Genomic DNA, 21,580 nt, shown 5'->3' on the forward strand with positions numbered 1-21,580 from the left:
CAATTGTCTCAGGGTTTAAGAGGGTTAATTGAACACTGAAATTCTGAAGCTCTTCAGTGATGATTCAGATTTTTTATGTTGTTATTTGTTTCTGGAAAACAGCAATAGCAGCTTGGCAGAATACAGAGAATAGACAAGAAGATTAATTGAAACTTGCCCTCTAAAATGGAAGGAAAGTTTTCAAATAAGAAACTTTGGGACTTGAAATCACTGCATGACATTCAAACAGCCTTGAGGCTTACTGTACATATGGCATTTTCATGGCCTTCTGAGATGCCCCATTAATTCACCATAAAATGGACTTTTGTATGATGATCCTCTCTGCTGATGAAAAGAAACCTCCTACTCCCTTCTTTTTCCTCCCTACCCCTTCCTACCCCTGCTTCCTTCTATCTGCCTGTTTCACAATCCACTCCAGTGTTCCAAAGGCCAATTAAATCAGTCTCCAATGGGATACTCAAACAAAAACATTCACTGCTCACATGTATTTTTCTTTCTTAGCCCTTTTGCCTACTGACTTCAATTGTCTTGTTAACAGGCCAGTTATGGTAGACTTCAGCTGAAAAAAAAAGTTATAAAAAGCAATCTGGAAAGCCACCCAGGGGAGATTTCATGAAGAGGAGGGCAATTTGTTATTTTTCGTCTGAATCCTTAGGTGCATCTGCAGCCCACAGACCAGTGGCAGGAAACTAACAGACATAATTGACTGTGCTCAGCAGACCTCAAGTAAATGTGTGTGTGTGTGTGTGTGTGTGTGTGTGTGTGTGTGTGTGTATGTGTGTGTGTGTGCGTGTGCGTATGTGTGTGTGTGTGTGTGTGTGTGTGTGTGTGTGTGTGTGTGTGTGTGTGTGTGTTTTAAAGGGGGTTGAGGGCAAATCAACACAGGCATTCTGCCCAGAAGAACCTAGAGAGAAACCTCTCCCCTAAAATCCCTGAAGTGTGTTGCCAGCCATTCAGCACATACCTGCCGAAGAAAAAAATAAAAGTTGTCTGACTGGTTTGGCTGTTTCAGCAGGTTCCTTCCAAGAGAAGCAAACAGAACCTTATCATTTCAGTTACATTGGACTTAGACGTTCCTTGCAAGTCAATATTCGTCATTTCTATCCTCTTCCATTGCTTCCACTGCTGTCTTTTGATAGGACTGATTGACATACTGTCACAAATGAAGGTGATTCCATAGCAACAAGCCAAGAGAGGCTGCACCTTCCTGGAGCTGTCCCTTCTGCAGCCACAGGGAGGGGTTGTAGGAAGGATCTAGCCCATCCACTATCAGGATTTCATAGTTATTTTGTCAGATTGTAGCTGAATTAAGAAACACTCTTTCTTTACCCTCTGGGCTCCTCCACTCAGAATTTCTGCTGATCACTTTGCACATCTCCATGAATTCCACACACAGACATTTTGTTCTTTCTTCATTCAGGAAGTGGTGAGCTGAGCTCTGAGATTCTTTCTGTTCTGATGATATAAACAAATTGCAGAGGAAATCAAGTCAAACTTTCCCTTGCTTCTTTTGTTCTCCCAACTAGCAATTCCAAACTGGTTTGTTGTAGTTATTTCTTTAGTTAGTTATTTTTATTCATGAGGTTTGACTAAAAGGACAGTTCAGCTTGGATCCTAAAACAAGTAATTATTGTCATTTGTAGATAGGTCTCAAGCATTCTCCTGATGTCATAGAGAGTATAACTTATAATGGAGAATCTGTTTATGAATTATGAAGATTATTTTTTTAATTTTTTATTTAAGAAAGGATTAATGAACAAAAACATGAATTATGAAGATTATTAATGGCCCCCATTGACTGGAGATTTTAAGTTGTACAGATTTTAAGAGAAATCTGTAGTAAACCAGAATGTTAACATCAGAAGTAATTTCAGTTATTCAAAGGTAGATTATGCATTCAAAGGACCTCTTATAATTCTTGGAACATAATAAAATATTCTATAAATATTAGCCTAAATGCCCACTGTAGCTTCTAATATGTCTACCACCAAGAGAAGTAGGTAGCTGTGTGCTGTGCGATGGAATACATTTATTGAAAAGTAACCAAGCTACAATAACTAGAACATTAGTTTTTGGAAGGTGAAGTACATTGATCACAATAGAATTTATTACATGTTACAAAAAAAAAGTTTTATAAAAAGATTTGGTTATTCATTCCTAGCTTTTGTAGACCAGGAAAAACATCTTATCTTTAAACATTTGGTAGAATTGGTATGTATGTGTTTGTTTTGTAATACTCAAAACATTTCAATGAGGGAAATAATGTTTTACAAGATTACTGTTGTGACTTGAGTACAGTTTCTTATCTCCATGTGATATTTGCCTGCAAGCCACTCCCACTGTCAACCAAAGTCTTAATCACTAAAGCATACTATATCTTCAATGCCTTCACAGTCCTCTTCAGGTTTTTAGCTCTGCTGCAATAGACCATGGCTAGTCTAATGTGGTGTCCTGCCCCCATCCCCAAATCACTTTAGTTGGGGGAAATAATGGTTTACAAGACAGTTGTCATGAGCTCATTTTTTAAATTTGTTATTAGTGATTTAATATTGATCTACAAAATAATAAGATAATAAGAGTATAATTCCACACTTTTCCCACCACTAGAGTTCCGTATCCCCATTCCCTCCACTGGAAACTATGTTAGTTGTCTCAAGATCACAGATATATTATTTCTATAACTATCTACATATATATGTATAATATATCCATATTTTCTATAGTCCTACCTTCTCTTCCTTTCTTTTTTTTTTTTAATTTTTTATTTAAGAAAGGATTAATGAACAAAAACATAAGGTAGGAGGGGTACAACTCCACACAATTCCCACCACCCAATTCCCATAACCCACCCCCTCCCATGATAGCTTTCCCATTCTCTAGCCCTCTGGGAGCATGGACCCAGGGTCGTTGAGGGTTGCAGAAGGTAGAAGGTCTGGCTTCTGTAATTGCTTCCCCACTGAACATGGGCGTTGACTGGTCGGTCCATACTCCCAGTCTGCCTCTCTCTTTCCCTAGTAAGGTGTGTCTCTGGGGAAGCTGAGCTCCAGGACACATTGGTGGGGTCTTCAATCCAGGGAAGCCTAGCCAGCATCCTGGTGGCATCTGAAACCTGGTGATTGAAAAGAGAGTTAACATATGAAGCCAAACAATTTGTTGAGCAATCATGGATCCCAAGCTTGGAATAGTGGAGAGGAAGTGTTAGGGAGGTACTCACTGCAAACTCTAGTGTACTTCTGCTTTCAGGTATATATTTTGCAGTAGTTTATGGATACGTGTGCACATAAGCTCTCTCTCACAGAAACTGGTGTATATCTAGGTTATGGGACTTTGTTAGAAAGTGAACTACCTGAGATGAAATTAGAGTGTACTATAAAAGGAAAGGTCTCACCCGAGTAATGAAGCTGAAGGGTTGTCATTCCACACGTGAAGTCTCTGGATACAGTCTGAGGTGAAGCATGTTGAGGTGGCAATCGTTGCTTTGGTTAGGTCTTCTCTTCCTTTCTAAGTTACACCTACTGCTTCTGAGTGTTCTCCCCACCCCACCCCTCCCACGAGTCCTGATGGAATTGGAATTCAGAGCCCTATGGTCATCACAAGCTCATTTTTTAAAGGTTTATTTTATTTATTACAGAGGATAGAGAGTGTGTTTCTAAAGAGTCAGAGAGACAAGACGGAACACCACTCTGGTTTTGAACCAGGAATTTCAGGCATGCAAATTTAATGTTCTAGCAATTGACCTAGTTCCAGGTCACTAGAAGTTGTCTTTCCTTCATATATATATATGTATGTATTTGAGGAGGGTGTTGTTTTAAGATTTTTTTCAAGCCAAAGTGCTCTCTTGACATTGTGCACTTACCTAATACTTGTTCTTTCTCTGAAATTTCAATCAGGAGAGCAATAACTAAACTCTGATCAAGGCTTCTTGACCTAATTCACTCCAGGGCAAGTTAGCAGTCATGACTGAGTGAGGACTCAGAAAGGAGACATCCTATTTATTTAATTGACAGAGATTATTTGAAAAATCACACATAATTAAGCCCTCCTCACAGTGGAACTTTATCACCAGTTTGTAAGGTGTCGTCTCTGTATTTCACTTATGGATTGAGAATGAATATATTCAAACCAGAGGCACCAGATAGTCCAGGTGACATATTTACCACACCTATTCTAGTCATCTGATAAAAGAAGCTCTATACTAAATGGCTGAAGGAAAACAGAACGAAAATCTATGACAAATAGATACAGGGTAGTCCCCAAGGTGGCTTTTCAAATTGGGTGTTCAATAACATTAATCCTGGGGCAAGAATTGGAGATATAACACTTGTAAAGTGATTTTGCTTAACCTCAAATGGTCCTCTCTATGCACAGGTGGGTAATTAGCTTTTAACACAGCCTTATTTTCTATTGAAGTACATTAAAATTCAAATTTTCTTTTGTGAAATGAGAGTATTTTAGCATTCAGTATTATTATATGAAATAGAATATATAATTCAACCCACTGTATGGCTTATACTAGAGTTTCAAGTAAAGGTAGCTGCAATTATTAAAATCTATATTTAAATTTTTATATGGATTTTAAATTAAAGTATGAATTTTATAGAACTATGTGAATTCTTCCTGGAACAGGAAAAACTACTATTGGTGGAATCTAAACTTTCATAGCGAGGCGGGGCTGCAGCACAGTGAGTTGAGCACACATGGAGAAAAGCAGCAAGAACCACATTAAGAATCCGGGTTCCAGCCCCTGGGGCGTCGGGCCTGCAGTAGGGTCGCTTCACTGAGGGTGAAGCAGGTCTGCGGGTGTTCATCTTTCTCTCCCCCTCTCTGTCTTCCCCTCCTCTCTCCATTTCTCTCTGTCCTATCCAACAGCAATAACAACAATAATAATAACAACAACAAGGGCAACAAAAATGGGAAAATGGCCTCCAGGAGCAGTGGATTACTAGTGCTAGCACCAAACCCCAGCCATAGCCCTGGAGGTTAAAAAAAAATTTAAATTAAATTAAATTTAAAAAATAACTTTTATAGTATTCATAATATTACTTCTGGATTAGAAGATGTTTGCTCAGTCATGATCCTCTCGTTTATCTATATACATATATAAGAATATAAATGTGGGGAGTCGGGCGGTAGCACAGCGGTTAAGCGCAGGTGGCGCAAAGCACAATGACCGGCAAGAGGATCCCGGTTCAAGCCCCCGGCTCCCCACCTGCAGGGGTGCAGGGGAGACATTTCACAAGCGGTGAAGCAGGTTTGCAGGTGTCTATCTTTCTCTTCCCTCTCTATCTCCCCCTCCTCTCTCCATTTCTCTCTGTCCTATCCTACAACGAAGACATCAATAACAACAACAATAATAACTACAACAATAAAACAAGGGCAAAAACAAAGGGAAAATGAATAAATAAATATAAAAAACAGTTAAAATTATTTTTAAAAAGAATATAAATGTGTATAGAATAAAGGGATGTAAAATCATTTATATAAGTTGTAGTTGACAGCATAATTATTAAATAAACATTTGATGAAAGGAAAATATAGAGGTTCTAAAATCCACCTTTAATTCCCATTTTTATCTCATATACAAGAAACTATTTGTCTACTTTCTCTTCTCTGCTGATTATTTTCTGGGCATGCCTTCCCCTCAAGCAACATCAGATGAAAACGTGATTTCATTTGTATTGCAGGGGAGGGAAAGTAGAAAGGCAGCAGCAGTGACTTGCCTGGAGTCTTCAATTACACCTTCAGTGATGGTTCTGTGTACTCCACTCCCCACAATTAATTTCCAACCTTTGATGTAGGAACATGAAATAGCTTCAATGAAAACAGTGTCTATAAAGCAGACAGAGTTGGGGCCATGTGGCTTTTGCACCTGGTTGAGTGCACACATTAACAGTGCTCCAGGACCTGGGTTCAAGTCCTCAGTCCCCACCTGCAGGGGAAATGTATGAGTGGTGAAGCAGTGCTGTAACTCTCTCTCTCTCTCTCTCTCTCTCTCTCTCTTTCTCTGTTACTCTCTCTTCCTTTCTCTCCCACACTTTCTCCCCGTCCCTCACAATTTCTGTCTCTATCAAAATAAATGAATAAACAAATAAATATAGCTGAAAACGTCATCATGCAGTGATGTAATCCTACACACTTAAAGAGTTTAACTACTGCCTTCAACACACTTTATCAATGACCAACTGTGTGCTAGGAAGCAAAGCAAAGTAGTTATCAAGACTCCTTGCATGATGTGTAGGCACATATAAGACCAGAAGAGCAAGGACACTCTCACATACCTTCCCTGCTCCCAAAGAAGACAACAGGAAAATTTGAGGGGAAAATTTTTTTTTAAGATTTGTTTGTTTCTAAGAAAAATATGCCACTGTTCAGGCATGTGCAATGCCCAGGATCAAACCAGGAGTTGTACTCATGCAAAAGCAGCTCTTTATTCACTAAGCTACCTTCCCAGTCATAAGAAAAGTAATTTTCAATTAAAATACAACGTATGTTTCTCTTTGGAAAAACAAAGTTTTGTTTTTCTTTTTGATTGATTTTTTTCCCACTGTTGAAGCTTTCTTATTCTGGGATGACTTTTTCATATAGAAAGAGATAGAAAGAAAAATAGATAAATACCACAACACTGAATCCCCCACACCCTCCAGTGTAGTGAGGGGTCAGACTTAAATCTGGGTCATATACAGCAAAGCAGTCATCCTTCTAGATAAACGATCTCATCTTCCCATAGTTTGACTTTTTTTATTGTGGTGCTAGAGGTGGAATTCAAGGTCTCACACATGTACATTTATTGCTGAACCTTCTCCCTAGCACATTTATTTTATTTTATTTTTTATGAGAGAGTGAGAGAAAGGGAGGAGAAAGAAGCAAAGAGAGACTCAGAGAAAGTCTTCATTATCCATGGAGTTCTATCTCCCCAGCAACTTGTTTGTTCTGTTACATTAGTTTTATTTGGGTAAGGATCCTGGAATCATGCAGATTATTATTCAGAAAATATTCCTCTCCCTCTTCCATTCTGAGTATAAATACTTCTCTGCCCCACCAATGTTGAATTTGGCCATATGACTTTACTGGCTAATAGGCTGTTAGCAAGCATGTTGCAAGCCAAGCCTTGAAATGTGTTTGCACAGTGGGCCTTGCTGTCTTTCACTTCTAACACTGCCATGAGAAGCATATGTCTGTTCATTTGAGAAAGATGAAAGGTGCCTGGAGCAGACCCCTGTGCAATTCACAACTTGAAGTCCAGCCTAGTGCAGTCTAAATTAGCTGAATATCAGCCAACCTGCAGATACTTTTCTGAAAATAAATAATTACTTATTGAAGCCAGTGAGTTTTGGGGTGATTTTTTTTTTCTAAAACGTTATTATTATAGCAAGAGTTAATTGATGCAAGCCACAAAATATTTACAGGTCCTAATCTGGACAGGGGCATACCAATACAGATTCTATTCATAAACTGGAGGAGATATTTAATTCTGTAAATGTCTTAAACACTTTAAATTTGATTTGAATTTGTTATGTAAATTGAGGTTTACTTGTTTATCATATGCTAAATGAAATCTGAGGTTCATAATGTTTAAATGTTTTTGTAGATAGAGACTAAGAAAAAGAGTAAATTCTTATTTATTTACTAAACATATAATTAAGTCTTTATTTCTTTTTTTCTTTTTTTTAATTTCTTTACTGGGGGATTAATGGCTGACAGTCAACAGTAAATACAGGGAGTCTGGCACTAGCGAAGCAGGTTAAGCGCAAGTGGTGCAAAGCGCAACTACCAGCATAAGGATCCCAGTTCAAGCCCCCGGCTCCTCACCTGCAGTAGAGTCACTTCAAAGGCAGTGAAGCAGGTCTGCAGGTGTCTATCTTTCTCTCCTCTCTCTGTCTTCCCCTCCTCTCTCCATTTCTCTCTGTTCTATCCAACAACAACAACATCAATAACAACAATAATAACTACAACAATAAAACAACAAGGGCAACAAAAGGGAATAAATAAATATTTTTTAAAAGAAAAAGAAAAAAGTAAAAACAAAAATAATATTTAAAAAAGACAGTAAATATAACAGTTTGTACACATGTAACATTTCCCAGTTTTCTACATAACAATACAACTCCCACTAGGTCCTCTGGCCCCCTCAGGTACTAGTACTTGAATCCTTCCCCCTCCCCAGAGTCATTTACTTTGGTGCAACACACCAATTCCAGTCCAAGCTCTGCTTAGTGTTTTCCCTTCTTATGTTGTTTTTCAATTTATGCCTGTGAGTGAGATCATCCCATAATCATCCTTCTGTTTCTGACTTATCTCGCTTAAGATGATTGCTACAAGCTCCATCCAAGATAAGGTGAAGAAGATGAAATCACCATTTTTAATAGTTGAGTAGTATTCCATTGTGTATATAGACCACAACTTGCTCAGCCACTCATCTTTTGTTGGATACAAAAACCTGGGTTGCTTCCAGGTTTCTGCTATTACAAATTGTGCTGCTATAAACATAGGTATACACAAATCTTTTTTGGATGGGATGTTTGGTTCCTTAGGATATATCCCCAGGAGAAGAATTGCAGGGTCATAGGGGAGGTCCACTTCTAGCCTTCTAAGAGTTCTCCAGACTGTTCTCCAACCTGTGGCATTTCTATAGACAAACAAGGAGAAGGAGAAAAGGGAAATAAAAGACACTGTCCCATTTATAATCAGATCCCAAAAGATAAAATACCATGGGGTGAGTCTCATGAAGAAGGTGAAGGGCTTTTACAGAGAAAACTTTACGACATTCTTAAAAGATTAAATAAAAAAAATACACAGAAATTGAAGAACATTCCTGCTCTTGAATTAAAATAATAAATATTATTAAAATTGCCATTCAAGCAGAGGCAATCTACACTTTTGTCACTAGAAGTCCAATGTGCTATCTATTGTGCAACAGAGCCACCTGCAATCTACACTTCTAATGCAATACCTATGAAGATCTCAATGACATTTTTAAGCAAATTAAACAAATTGTTCAAAAATTTGTGCAGTATCCACACACACTAAACATGAATATCCAAAGCACTTCTGAGGAAAAGGGGAAAATATGGAGATTTCATGCTCCTGACTTCAGTTTGTACTACAAAGCAGTAGTAATCAAAACTGCATAGTACTAGAATAAAAATGAACATTTGGATCAATGGAGTAGAATCAAAAGCCCAGGAATGAGTTCACACATGTAAAAACATCTAATATATGACAAAGAGCCTAAACAATTCAATGGGATAAAGAAGGTCTCTTCAACAAATGGTTCTGGAAAAAAAATTGGACACCACCGAACACCATACACCAAAATCAAATCAAGGCGCTCCAGTGACGCAATCAGCACACAGTACTTCTTCTTCTTCTTCTAGCATTTGCCCTTCTTCCGTAGCCAGTCAACAGCATCAGGTTGAAAGCTGTCAGGAGCTGCTTGTTGCTGGCTTTGAAAGTGACTGGGATCCATGTGGATTCAGTCGGCTAGGAAGGATCATCAGTTTCCCCAATGAATGGGTACTCACGGGATGCACCACGAGAAGGTCGATCCAATGCATCCCACACGGTACTTATACAAAATCAAATCAAAATGGATCAGACACAGCTATTAGACCAGAAATTATAATAATTATAAAAGAAAACTTTGGTGAAACATTGAAAAATCTTCACATCAAAGGTGTATTTGGAGTCTCAACCCCATGAGCATGGAAAATGAAAGTAAACAAATGAGACTACATCAAACTAAAAATCTTCTACACATTAAAATGAAACTACACAAGGATAACCAGCCAACTCAATAAATGGGAAAAGATATCTGCATATCACACATCAGAAAAGTGACTGATATCTATCCAGAATTGGTACAGATCTAGAAAGAAGCAAAAGTAACCCAATGAAAAAGCCGGCCAGAGAACTAAACAAACAGTTTTATAAAGAAAAGTTACACATGGCCCACAGACACATGAAGAAATGCTCCATTCCACTTATCATTAGGGAAATGCAAATTAAAACTACACTGAGATACCATCTCACACCTGAGAGAATGGCTTACACCAACCAGGAAATGACAGGTGTTGGGGAGGCTGTGCAGGAAAAGGAACTCTGCTACATTCCTGGTGGGAATGCAAACTATTATAGCCCATCTGGAAGACTGTATGGAGAGTTCTTTAACAAATAAAAATGGAATTACCTGATGATCGAACATTATCGCTCTTTTTTTTATTATTTATAAAAAGAAAACACTGACAAAAACCATAGGATATGAGGGGTACAACTCCACACAATTCCCACCACCAGAACCCTATATCTCATCCCCTCCCCTGATAGCTTTCCTATTCTTTATCCCTCTGGGAGTATAGACCTAGGATCATTATGGGGTGCAGAAGGTGGGAGGTCTGGCATCTGTAATTGCTTCCCCACTGAACATGGGTGTTGGCAGGTCGATCCATACTCCCAGCCTGTCTTTCTCTTTCCCTAGTCGGGCAGGGATCTGGGGAGGTGGGGCTCTACAACACATTAGTGGGGTCCTCTACCAAGGGAAGTCCAATTGGCACTATGTTAGCATCTGGAACCTGGTGGCTAAAAGAAGAGTTAACATATAAAGCCAAATTGTTGACTACTCATGAACCTACAGGCTGGAATAGTGCAGATGAAGAGTTGGTGGTCTCCATTTTGTAGATAGTTAGTAGGCCTATTTTAGTTAGATTCTAAAGGGCCCATGACTATACTAGTTTTTACTGTTTTTTTTTTTTTTTTTTCTGATTCTGATGTCTGATATGCAGGTGGACCCAAGTTGTTGTCTGGGGAGATAATGTCATGGCTGGAAAAAGGACCAGAAAGCTGGATCAGGGAAGAGAGTAGCTCCCAAATATGAGAAAAGTGTATAAATATTGATGACTGTAAACCCCATTGATTTAATCTGATCTAGGGCCCATATGCAGCCTAGGAGCCTATGTGACCTCTGCATCCCTAGAGATCTGTCTGAGCTCACATTCTGTGGTCATGAGTAAGAACATTCCAAGCTGCCCCAATATCAGGACCCATCTTCCTCAGGTGGAAGATATAGTATGTTGTCCATCCTCCCTTTGGAGGATGGAACATTCTCTACCGTTGTTGATCCACATTGAGGTCAGGTCCTATGGGGGCCCACAAAGGGGTCTATTGTGTTGTTCCTGATGAAGATGACCGGTAACAATGGAGAGAGGGATCTATTTGAGGTCTAGGCCTAAAATGTCTGTTTGAGAATCTCAGACAATACCACTCTTTATTCAAAGGGCATACAAACACTAATAAGAAGGGACATATACGCACCTATGTTCATAGCTACATTATTCACAATAGCCAAAGAGTGGAAGCAGCCTAAATGTCCATCAAGAAATGAATGGTTAAAGAACTTATAGGATATATATCTCATGGAATACTAGTAAATATATATGCCTTTGGGACAAAATAGATGAAACCAGAAATGATTATTCTTAGTGAAATAAATAAATAAGATGAAAATTATAAGAATGTATCACTTATATGTGGAATCTAGAGAACTGATAAACATGAATTTGCAAAACACAGACTAATTGTTTCTGGGCCAGGCAGTGGCTCACCTGGTTAATCACACATATTACAAATTGTTTCTAAGATTTTGTGAGAAATATAGCGATTATCTTTGGGAGATGGAAAGGTGGTGACACAGAACTTTGGTGGTGGGTGTGGTTTGTGACCCACAATTAATGACAAATTTTAAAAAAAGAAAATAAATAATGGCAGAGAGGCTATTCTTGAGGAGATACATAATTTGGATATCTTCGGTACTGAGAAATAATCACTGCTGCAGTAAGACTGAGGGAGCAGTTTCACCTTTGTCAAAGGACAAGGTCAGGTAACAGGCTTTCTGTAAGAGCCAAACAGTTAACTATCTGAAGTATTTTGGTACATGTGACTTCTGTCACAATCACCCTATCTGAAATTATAATGTGAAAGTAAAAATATAAAAATCAAAGGGATGAAATCTATGTTCCATAAAACTGTCTATAGGGACGCTGACATTTAAATTATAGTGTGATAGCTCTACAAGTAGCAGATACATGAGAGATGGCATGCAGTATGTTCAAATTTAGTACATTACTAAAATATTGAGTAACCTCTTATTATACCCAATACATCTTGATTTGGAGACACTGTTGAGTTGCCTGTCAATATAGCACAATAAGTCATACTAGTAAAAGCAAGAGATACTTTTGATTAGGACTGAGGTGGTGGCTCAACTGGTAGAATACACACATTGTCATATATAAAGACCTAGGATCAAGTGCCCAGTCCCCAACTGCAGCAGGTAGCCTTCAAAAGTGAGATAGCAGTGCTTCAGATCTCTCTCTCTCTCTCTCTCCATCTCTCTACATTAAAAAAAAAAAAGTCACTGAAGGCACTGAGCCCCGGAAATAACCCTGGTGACAAATAATAATAACAGTTTTGAATAAAAGTTATAACTCAACTTTGGGTCATTTAATGTTGTATAATCAGATTTCTACAGAAAAATAAAACACACACGCACACACATATACATATATTATGGCCAGGGCATCACTGCTTCAGGTCAACTTTTTGAAAGAGAATGAGAAAGAGAAGGAAAGAGACCACATCACTAAAGCTTCAGAATGGTGGGAGCTTGAACCTGGTTCATACACATGACAAAGGAGGCACTCTCCCCAGTGAACTATCTTGTCAGCCCTGAGATGATTTTTGTATAAAGGAACTGACTCACACAGTGGTGTAGGTGAAAGGTTCATGACCTGCTACCAGCAAGATAGAGCCCAGGGGAAAAAAAGTGATGTAATTAAGTCTGAGTCCAAAGGTCTGAAAACCAGGTCTGTAAGACAGAAAAAAAATGGTCCATGCCCCAATTCAGTCAATCAGACTTATTCTTTTTCTACCTTTTTATTCTATTCAGGCCCTAATATACTGAATGATGCACACTTGCTCCAGTAAGGAAAGTTATTTTACTGAATGGAAGTGTTAATTTTATCTGGAAGCATCCTCATAGACACACCCAGAAATAGTAATTAACTGACTTTGTGAGAAACTTATAATACAATAGAGTTGGCATGTAAAATTACAACCATCCAGTTAATGAAGAAGTATAAGTGATAAGGTAGCCCTGGAAAAGGAAGTAATATTGTTACAGAAATATTGGCATTGACAAAAATATCATTAAATAAATGCCCCATTTTTACAAAAAAAAAAATAGCAACAAGGAACTTGTTCACGGAGTTTATCATCTAAAGAATATTTAAAGTTGACCATTGTCCAAGAAACTTGACCAAAATCTATGATTTCCAAAGTTTGATACAAAAATCCCACCACTGAACCAGTAATGGCAAGTAAAATGAATGAAAAAGCCAAGAAAAATATTTTCTAAACTGACAAATACATACACACAAAACATTTTCTTGATCAATCCTGAAGAGGGAAAAAGGAAGTCACCTTTCTAGTAGCCTCTGTATGGAAAACTGTGATCCAAAATTACTGACATATTAATAGTGATCTGGGGATTGGGACCTGGCAGTGACACACCTAGTTAGGCACACACATTACAATGCACAAGGAGCCAGGTTAAGCCCCTGATCCCCACCTGCAGGAGGAATGCTTCATGAGTGGTGAAGCAGGGCTGCAGGTATATCTCTGTCTCTTTCTATCTCCTTCCCTCCTCTCAATTTCTGTCTCTATCCAATAAAAAAAAATTAATGATGATCTAAAGTATACATTCAAAATATACACAAAAATGTGTTATATGAAAAGTTAATAAAACTTAAAATATTTGGGAGCATTTAGTAAAAGTATTCAATTTTAAAAAAATTTTGTAATCTCTGGTATCTTCTTTTATTCTAACTGATCTTAATTTTTAATTACTTCTTTTCTATTCATTTTTAGTGAAATTTTTAATTTTATTCATTTATTTGTTTGTTTGTTGCCTCCAGGGTCATCGCTGGGGCTCAGTGCTGGCACTACAAATCCAGTGCTCCTGGCTGCCATTTTTTTTCCTTTTTTCCATTTTATTTAATAGAACAGAAAGAAATTGAGAGAGGACAAGGAAATAGACAGGGACACAGAAATACACCTGAAGGTGTGCTTCACAGCTTGTGAAGTATCCTTCCTGCATGAAGCCAGAGCTCAAATCCAGATCCTTGTGCAGTTCCATGTGCTTTGTACTATGTGAGCTTAACCTGGTGTGCCACTGCCTATCCCTGTGAAAATCTCCAAATGGCAAAGCCTTCAAAGTCTATCAACTAGAAAACAGCTCTGAGTATCTACTAGAGGTGTTAAGTGTAGCTACATGTTAGAAATACAGGACTGAACAGAACAGAGTTTTATTGAATTTATTTTTTTATTTTTTATTTTTTACGAGATCACTGCTCAGCTTATATGGTGATTCTGGGAAATTAAACTGGGCACGTCAGAACCTCAGATATAGAAGTCTTTTGTATAACTATTATACTATCTCCCCAACAGAACAGAAAATTTTCAATGTATCCATTCATTGTGTTATGTCTCTTTCACACGATTCCCTCTGCATTTGTGTGTATTGGACCTAATAATTTGTTTCTCAGTAATAGAATATCGTATAAATGACAGTATAAAATTAATTCTAGTTATGAAAAGTGTTTTCATTCTCTCCTTGTTCTTTCAGGAAACCAGATGTCTTGTGTTAAGAATACTCAAGCAGCACTATGAGAAGGTTTACATGGTGACCAAGCAGATTTCCAAGCAATATGTGTGTCTGTGCACCCGCACGTGCGCCATTACCAAGCAGATCCTCTAGTTCCAGTCAGAAATGTGGATATTGGCCCCCTTACCCAGATCTTGACTCTATGGGAGACTTTAAGCAGAACTTTCCATCCACACTGTTATCAGCGATATGTGACCTCAAAATTGTTTAAGATAAGAAATTATTATTATTGAGGGAGTCGGGCGGTAGCACAGCGGGCTAAGCGCATGTGGCGCGAAGTGCAAGCACTAGTGAAAGTATTCCGGTTCTAGCCCCTGGCTCCCCACCTGCAGGGAAGTCGCCCCACAAGCGGTGAAGCAGGTCTGCAGGTGTCTATCTTTCTCTCCCCGTCTCTGTCTTCCCCTCTTCTCTCCATTTCTCTCTGTCCTATCTAACAACGACGACATCAATAGCAACAACAATAATAACTACAACAATAAAAACATGGGCAACAAAAGGGAAAAAATATTAAAAAGAAAAAAGAAATTATTATTGAAGCTGCTATGATTTGGGAAAATCTGCTACATAGCATGAGACAAATAATGCCTTGTCAAATGTGCTGCTTTCATGATTCATTCTACTTGTTTAGCAGCATTGAATAAGTGCTTGTTGTAAAAATGATGAATAACAGTAAAGTATATCAAGTTATCTTTGTCGATTCATTCATTTATCAACTATATATTGAGCAGTACTATATGTTCATGCTCAAGACACCCAGTTAGAATAGTAAAGAAGAAAGACATAAATATCTTCCACTTCAGGAACTCCCATTGTAATAGAAAAGCAGGTTTCTGTCCATTCTTCACACTGACAATAGGACACTGGAACCAAGCCTGAGTTTCCCTATTTTAGAATACACATTATTTCATTTAAATATCATGATAGTCCTTCTCCTTAACCCAGCCCCTCATAGAGCTAAACTGCAGGTCCCGTGTGACTTGGCCTTATAATTTAGGCCAGTGAAGAAAGAATAGGAGAGGTGGCCAGGTGGTGGTGCACCCAGTTTAGAGCATATAGTACTAAGTGCAAGGATGGCCCAAGGATCTGGGTTCAGGCCCCCAGCTCCCCACCTAGAGGGGGAAGCTTCACAAGCAATGAAGTAGGTCTGCAGGGATCTGTCTTTCTTGCTCCCTCTCTATTTCCCCCTCCCTCCTCTCTCAATTTCTCTATTTTCCTATCCAATAAAATGGAAAAAAATGACTGCCAAAAGCAGTGGATTTGTAGTCCTGGCACTGAGCCCCAGAGATAACCCTGAAGGCAAATAATTATTATTATTGTTATTATTACTATATAATTAATATAATATAATATAGTAAAATATAAAATATATATAGAAAAAGAAAGAACAGGGGATGTTCTAGAATGGTCTGTTGTCTTAAAAATAAAATTAGGTTCCTTATTCCTCCTGTGTTCATTTTCCCTGATCTTAAAATTCTGATTCGAAAGTAGGTTGGGCAACCTGCAAACATAAAAGACTAAATGATTTCAAGGCTCTGAGAACTGAAATATACAAGAAACTGTAAGCCTCTAAACTTTCTTTTAAATGAGCAGGGAAAGAACCTATTTTTTTGTTATGCAGATTTCTACTTACAACAGAAAACACACCCAACTGATTTAATGAAAGTCTTACAGTATATCTGGGTCTCAATTTGTCCCTCTGTAAAATAGTGATAACAATAAAGGCAACCTAACGTAATCATTCTCAGGATTCAGTGGTGTAAAATCTGTTATACTCTGCAGACTATCCAGACAGGCCTTGAAAAATATTAATGATGATCAGTTTTTTATTATTATCTCATACTTTCACCCCAGATATACTGGAGACAGCTTTCTTTGTTTTGATCTCAGTATTTCTACTTAATAATTATGTACATTCTCCATGATGGGAAAGGAAATATATGATCATCTAAAAAGTAAATTACCTCTGTAAAAGCAAAGTTCTGAATTTTTCTAAAAACAGTCTCAGTTTTCCATGTCCACTGGAGGCATTATGGAGAAAAAAAGAAGACATTGCTTCCTTGACTTCAAACTTCCTACCCTCATTCCATCTCCTGCTTCTACTTCACTTCTTATTTTCATAGGTCTAATTCTCCCATCATCCCAATCTTTTTTCTTTAGTTACACCAACACTTTTTTTTTTAATTAATCCTTGACCTCTTCTCTATAACTTTGGTTTAGAGGAGAAAGGCCAAGCACAATTGTAAATGTCCCACTCTCCAAGAAAGACTTGGTATTGGCAGTATTTTAATAAGGCGCTCAGTTACTCTCACTTTCTGACATTTACACCCCTTTGAGTATAGGCTGGCCTAGTGACTGTCTAATAAAGAGAAAACAGGAAAGATGGTAGAGTATTATTTCTGTAATTAGTACTCAAAGACAGTGAATTCCATCTTCTTAACTCTATCATCCACTCAGCTTGCACTCTCCATGAAGTAAGTTACCATGTTGGAAACCCTCACATAACAAGGAACTGACAGTAGTCTTCAGCCAGCAGTGAAAAACCTGATAACCTCAATCCAACCATCTGAAAAAAAAAAAAAATTCCTATCAGTAGTCACAGGAATTTGAAAGTAGATTTTATCCAGTTGAGTCTTTAGCTGAGACCCGAGACCCCAGCCTAAGCTAACATGTCAGACAGATGCAGACATGAGAAATTCACTTAGACAAACTCTGACCCATGGAAGCTATGATATAATAAATGCATCTTCTTAGAATCTTTTAAAAATAATTTTGTGTAACTTGTTTTATGAAAAATATATGGTTATCACCAATATAGAAAATTAATAATGGAAAAATAAGTATCGAATATTTTCAAATAGGCAAAAAAATAAAATAAAAAAGACTGAAACAGACACAAAGACCATATACTGATGACAAATAAGAAAAGGAGATATCCAGCATCTTCATTCACCACACTGAGATAGCAATACAAACCCAGTTCAATGATTAGAATTTTCTTTCCTTTTCTTTATATCAGAGGACTGCTCAGCTCTGGCTTATGGTGGTATGGGGGGATTGAACCTGGGACTTTAGAGTCTCAGGCATGAGAATCTCTTTGCATAACCATTATGCAATCTACCCCTGTTTGTTAGAATTTTTTAAAACAGATGCATCGAGTCCTGTAAAGGATGAGGAACAACTCAATTTGTCATACATTGCTGGTCAAAATGCAAAAATGTTCAACTACTCTGGACAACAGTCAGCAGTTTACTGGAAATTTAAGCATATGTTTAGCACATGATCTAGCAATGTCTCTCTTAGACATATACCTAAGAGTAATAGAAATATATGTTTACCTGATTACAAATGTTTGCAGTATTTTTATTTTATTTTATTGCCAAAAAGTGCTAGAGAGACAGTTCATTGTATAAGATATCTGCTTTGCCATGCATACATCCTACCACCAGAGGAAGTAGTCCTGAATATTGAATGAACAAAGTGGTCCTGAATACTGAAATTGCACATGCGCAAGATGTGGGCTCAAGAAAAATTGTTAAGAGTCTGAAAACAAGTGAAATGTTCATAAACCAGTTAACAGACAAGTAAACCGTTCTCCAAAATCTCTGTGATGAGAACAAAGAGTAACGAACTACTGTTTCATGTAGCAGTATGTGTGCATATCAAAGGTAATTTGCAAAGTGAAAGAAACCAGATGCAGAGACTATGTACTGTATGATTCGATTTATATGATAGTCTGGAAAAGATGTCTCAAGTATATGCTGCTAATAATCCCCTAACTTTAGTTTATAATTTTCCCAATGAAGGAAGAAAACAAATCTTGGAGACTTTCAAAGGAAAGAAGATGATATCTTTTTGCTTTACATAAGCTTATTCTCCCAGCCAAGTGACTAGAGCTGGTATAGAGTAAGATTTTTTTGTTAATGATGCATCACATAAGTAATTAAGATTTACTAACCATCCATTTGTTCATTTTAATAAAACATTTCCCTTTTAACTACTCAGTGACTGTATTATAAAATAATTTGCTCAAGGGAGAAACTCCCAATGAAGACAAAGCTCCAAGGAGAAGACAAGGAGAAAGATCTCATCCTTCTATTTGGCCAAATATGCCCAGAATCTTAAGACAGATTTGGATAATAAATTCTGTTGTCTACATAGCTCAAATTTGTTTTCTGCCAGATGTTTTTTTTAATATCTTAAATGACAAGATTAATTTCAAGTACATAAAGTCTTTTAGACTACTCTGTCAACTTTTTTTAAAGATTTTCTTTTTTTTTTTTTAAGATTTTATTTCTTAATGAGAAAGACAGGAGGAGAGAGAGAAAGAACCAGACATCACTCTGGTGCATGTGCTGCCAGGGACTGAACTCAGGACCTCACACTTGAGAGTTGGATGCTTTATCCATTGTGCCACCTCCCAGACCATGAGACTTTTTTTTTTAATATTTATTTATTTATTTTCCCTTTTTTATTGTTGTTGTAGTTATTGATATTGTCTTTGCTAGGACATAGAGAAATGGATAGAGGAGGGGAAGACAGGGGGGAGAGAAAGATAGACACCTGCAGACCTGCTTCACCACCTGTGAAGCGACTCCCCTGTAGGTGGGGAGCCGGGGGCTCGAACCAGGACCCTTACTCCAGTTCTTATGCTTCGTGCCATGTGTGCTTAACCTGCTGCCTACTGCCCAACTCCCTCTACCAAACTTGCTTTAGCTCATCTTGTGTTCTGTTAACCCTCAACTTCTTCCTGTCTGTGTTCTTATAGAACTAAGTGAACTTCCTTTTAGTTTCTTTTTATACTTAGGAAATAAAGATTTTTACTTCTATAAAGACTTGTTTTTTCCACTGTGTATCTGTCCATCTATCTGTCTGTCTGTTCCAAGGTCCCAGAGGTCTCTGTCTGTCTGCTTGACTGCCTGCCTATCTGTCTGTACCTAAAGTCCCAGGTGTGGGTGTATGTGTCTGTCTGTGTGTGTATGTGGGTATGTGTGTGTGTTTTGTGTGTATGTGTGTGTGTGTGTGTTTTGTGTGTATGTGTGTGTGTGTGTGTTTTGTTTTTGTTTTTCTTTTGTGTGTGTATATTTGTATACCCAAGTTCTAGGTGAGCTTGACCCCTGGTAGGGCTCTGAGGTGTGGCAGGTGGACTCATTTAAGGAGGGGCTACAATGTAGGGTGTTGAATCAGATGCTGTCCCTGGGGCTCACAGCAAATGGCAGCTGACACCCCACTCCCGGCCCCCAAGTGAAGAATTTGGGGAAGTAATAGAGGGAAGAACAGGAACTATGTCTTCTGATATGTATTTTATGCACCTTATTTCCCTTAGTTTTTAACTTTTTATTGTGGGAATCAATGGTTTATAGTAAACAATAAATAGTTATTGGTACATGTGTAAAATTTCTGTTTTCAGCAAAAACACTCTAATTCCTTGCCTAGGATATGCACATTATTTCTAATCTCCAACATGGCTTTTGGTAAGGATCTTAATACCTAGTGTCATGATGAGTAAAGATCTTTGAAAAGTGAACTGATCACTCTGGGGCTTTGAGAAAAGTTGAATCTATACACGCTTTTGCAGATACAAGGACTCACCTGCTTTCAATAACACTGTTTGCCATTTGTGAGTTGCACATCAGTCAAATTATCTTTCATGTACCTTTGAAATTTCCACTAGACAATAAAAATTTTCATTTCTAGCTCAACAAATGCAAACTGTCCCTTTACTTGACATTTTAGCCAATCTTCGTCTCTTAAAATTGGCAGGCTGAACTATTCCAGCCTTTAGGTCCATGATTGGTCAATAATTTGTTTGGCTTTGTATATTAACTCTCTTTCAGCCACCAAGTTCCAGATGCTAGCAGGATGCGACCAGACTTCCCTGGACAGACAACCCCACCAATGTGCCTTGGAGCTCCGCTTTCCCAGAGCCCTTCCCCACTAGGGAAAGAGAGAGACAGGATGGGAGTATGGATAGACCTGTCAACGCCCATGTTCATCAGGGAGGCAATTGCAGAAGCCAGACCTTCATCCTTCTGCATCCCACAATGATCTTGAGTCCACACTCCCAGAGGGTTAAGGAGTAGGAAAGCTATCAGGGGAGGGGTTGGTATACGGAGGTCTGGTGGTGGGAACTGTGTGAAGCTGTACCCCTCTTATCCTATGGTTTTGACAATGTTTCCTCTTTTTTTATAAATAAAAAGTTTTTTAAAAATGGCAGGTTGAAATGTTAGGGGAAGATGACTAGAGGGCTCTGAACTCCAATTCCATCAAGACCCAGATATAAGAAGGGTTACAACAGAGGGGGGAGGACACTCAGAGGTAGTAGGTGTGACTTAGAAAGGAAAAGAAGGCAAGACCAAAGAAAAAAATGGGCAAATATATATAAATATGGATAGATAAAGAAATAACAATCAACCCATATCTGTGATGTTGGGAGAACTAATACAGTCTCCAATGGAAAGAATGGAGACACAGAATTCCGGTGGTAGAAAAGGTATGGAATTATACCCCTGTGTTCTTATAATTTTGTAAGTCAATATTAAATCACTAATAATTTTTTAATTGGCAGGCTGACTTCTGGTTCTGATCTGGTACCTAAGGTACTTAGAAGTTTCCACTCTATCCTAGTAACAAATAGAAAACTGAGAAAATTTATATTTATATCATTTACATATAAATAAATATGCACATGTAAATATTTTTCCAACAGTGCAGTTGTTTATGCATGGGGACAAGTTCCCATCTCCATATGATAGCAAAACACTTTCACCACCACCCCCCAACTTTAGTCTTTTTCCATTATCATACACCAGGACCCTAATCCCCTCTCCACCCGCTTTTTTCCACTTTTTCCCCAGAGTCTTTTGT

General features: G+C 38.0%; 1 long non-coding RNA gene across 1 annotated transcript; it reads left to right on the forward strand.

Annotated features, from left to right (window-relative positions):
* Nucleotides 1–504: 504 nt before the first annotated feature.
* Nucleotides 505–20,848, forward strand: LOC132541823 (uncharacterized). Its single transcript, XR_009552903.1, has 3 exons — nt 505–726; nt 14,678–14,734; nt 20,551–20,848. It is a non-coding gene; the product is annotated as an uncharacterized LOC132541823 (long non-coding RNA).
* Nucleotides 20,849–21,580: the final 732 nt, after the last annotated feature.

The sequence above is a fragment of the Erinaceus europaeus genome, chromosome 1 (genome assembly GCF_950295315.1).
Source record: "Erinaceus europaeus chromosome 1, mEriEur2.1, whole genome shotgun sequence".
In the NCBI taxonomy this organism is placed as follows: domain Eukaryota; kingdom Metazoa; phylum Chordata; class Mammalia; order Eulipotyphla; family Erinaceidae; genus Erinaceus; species Erinaceus europaeus.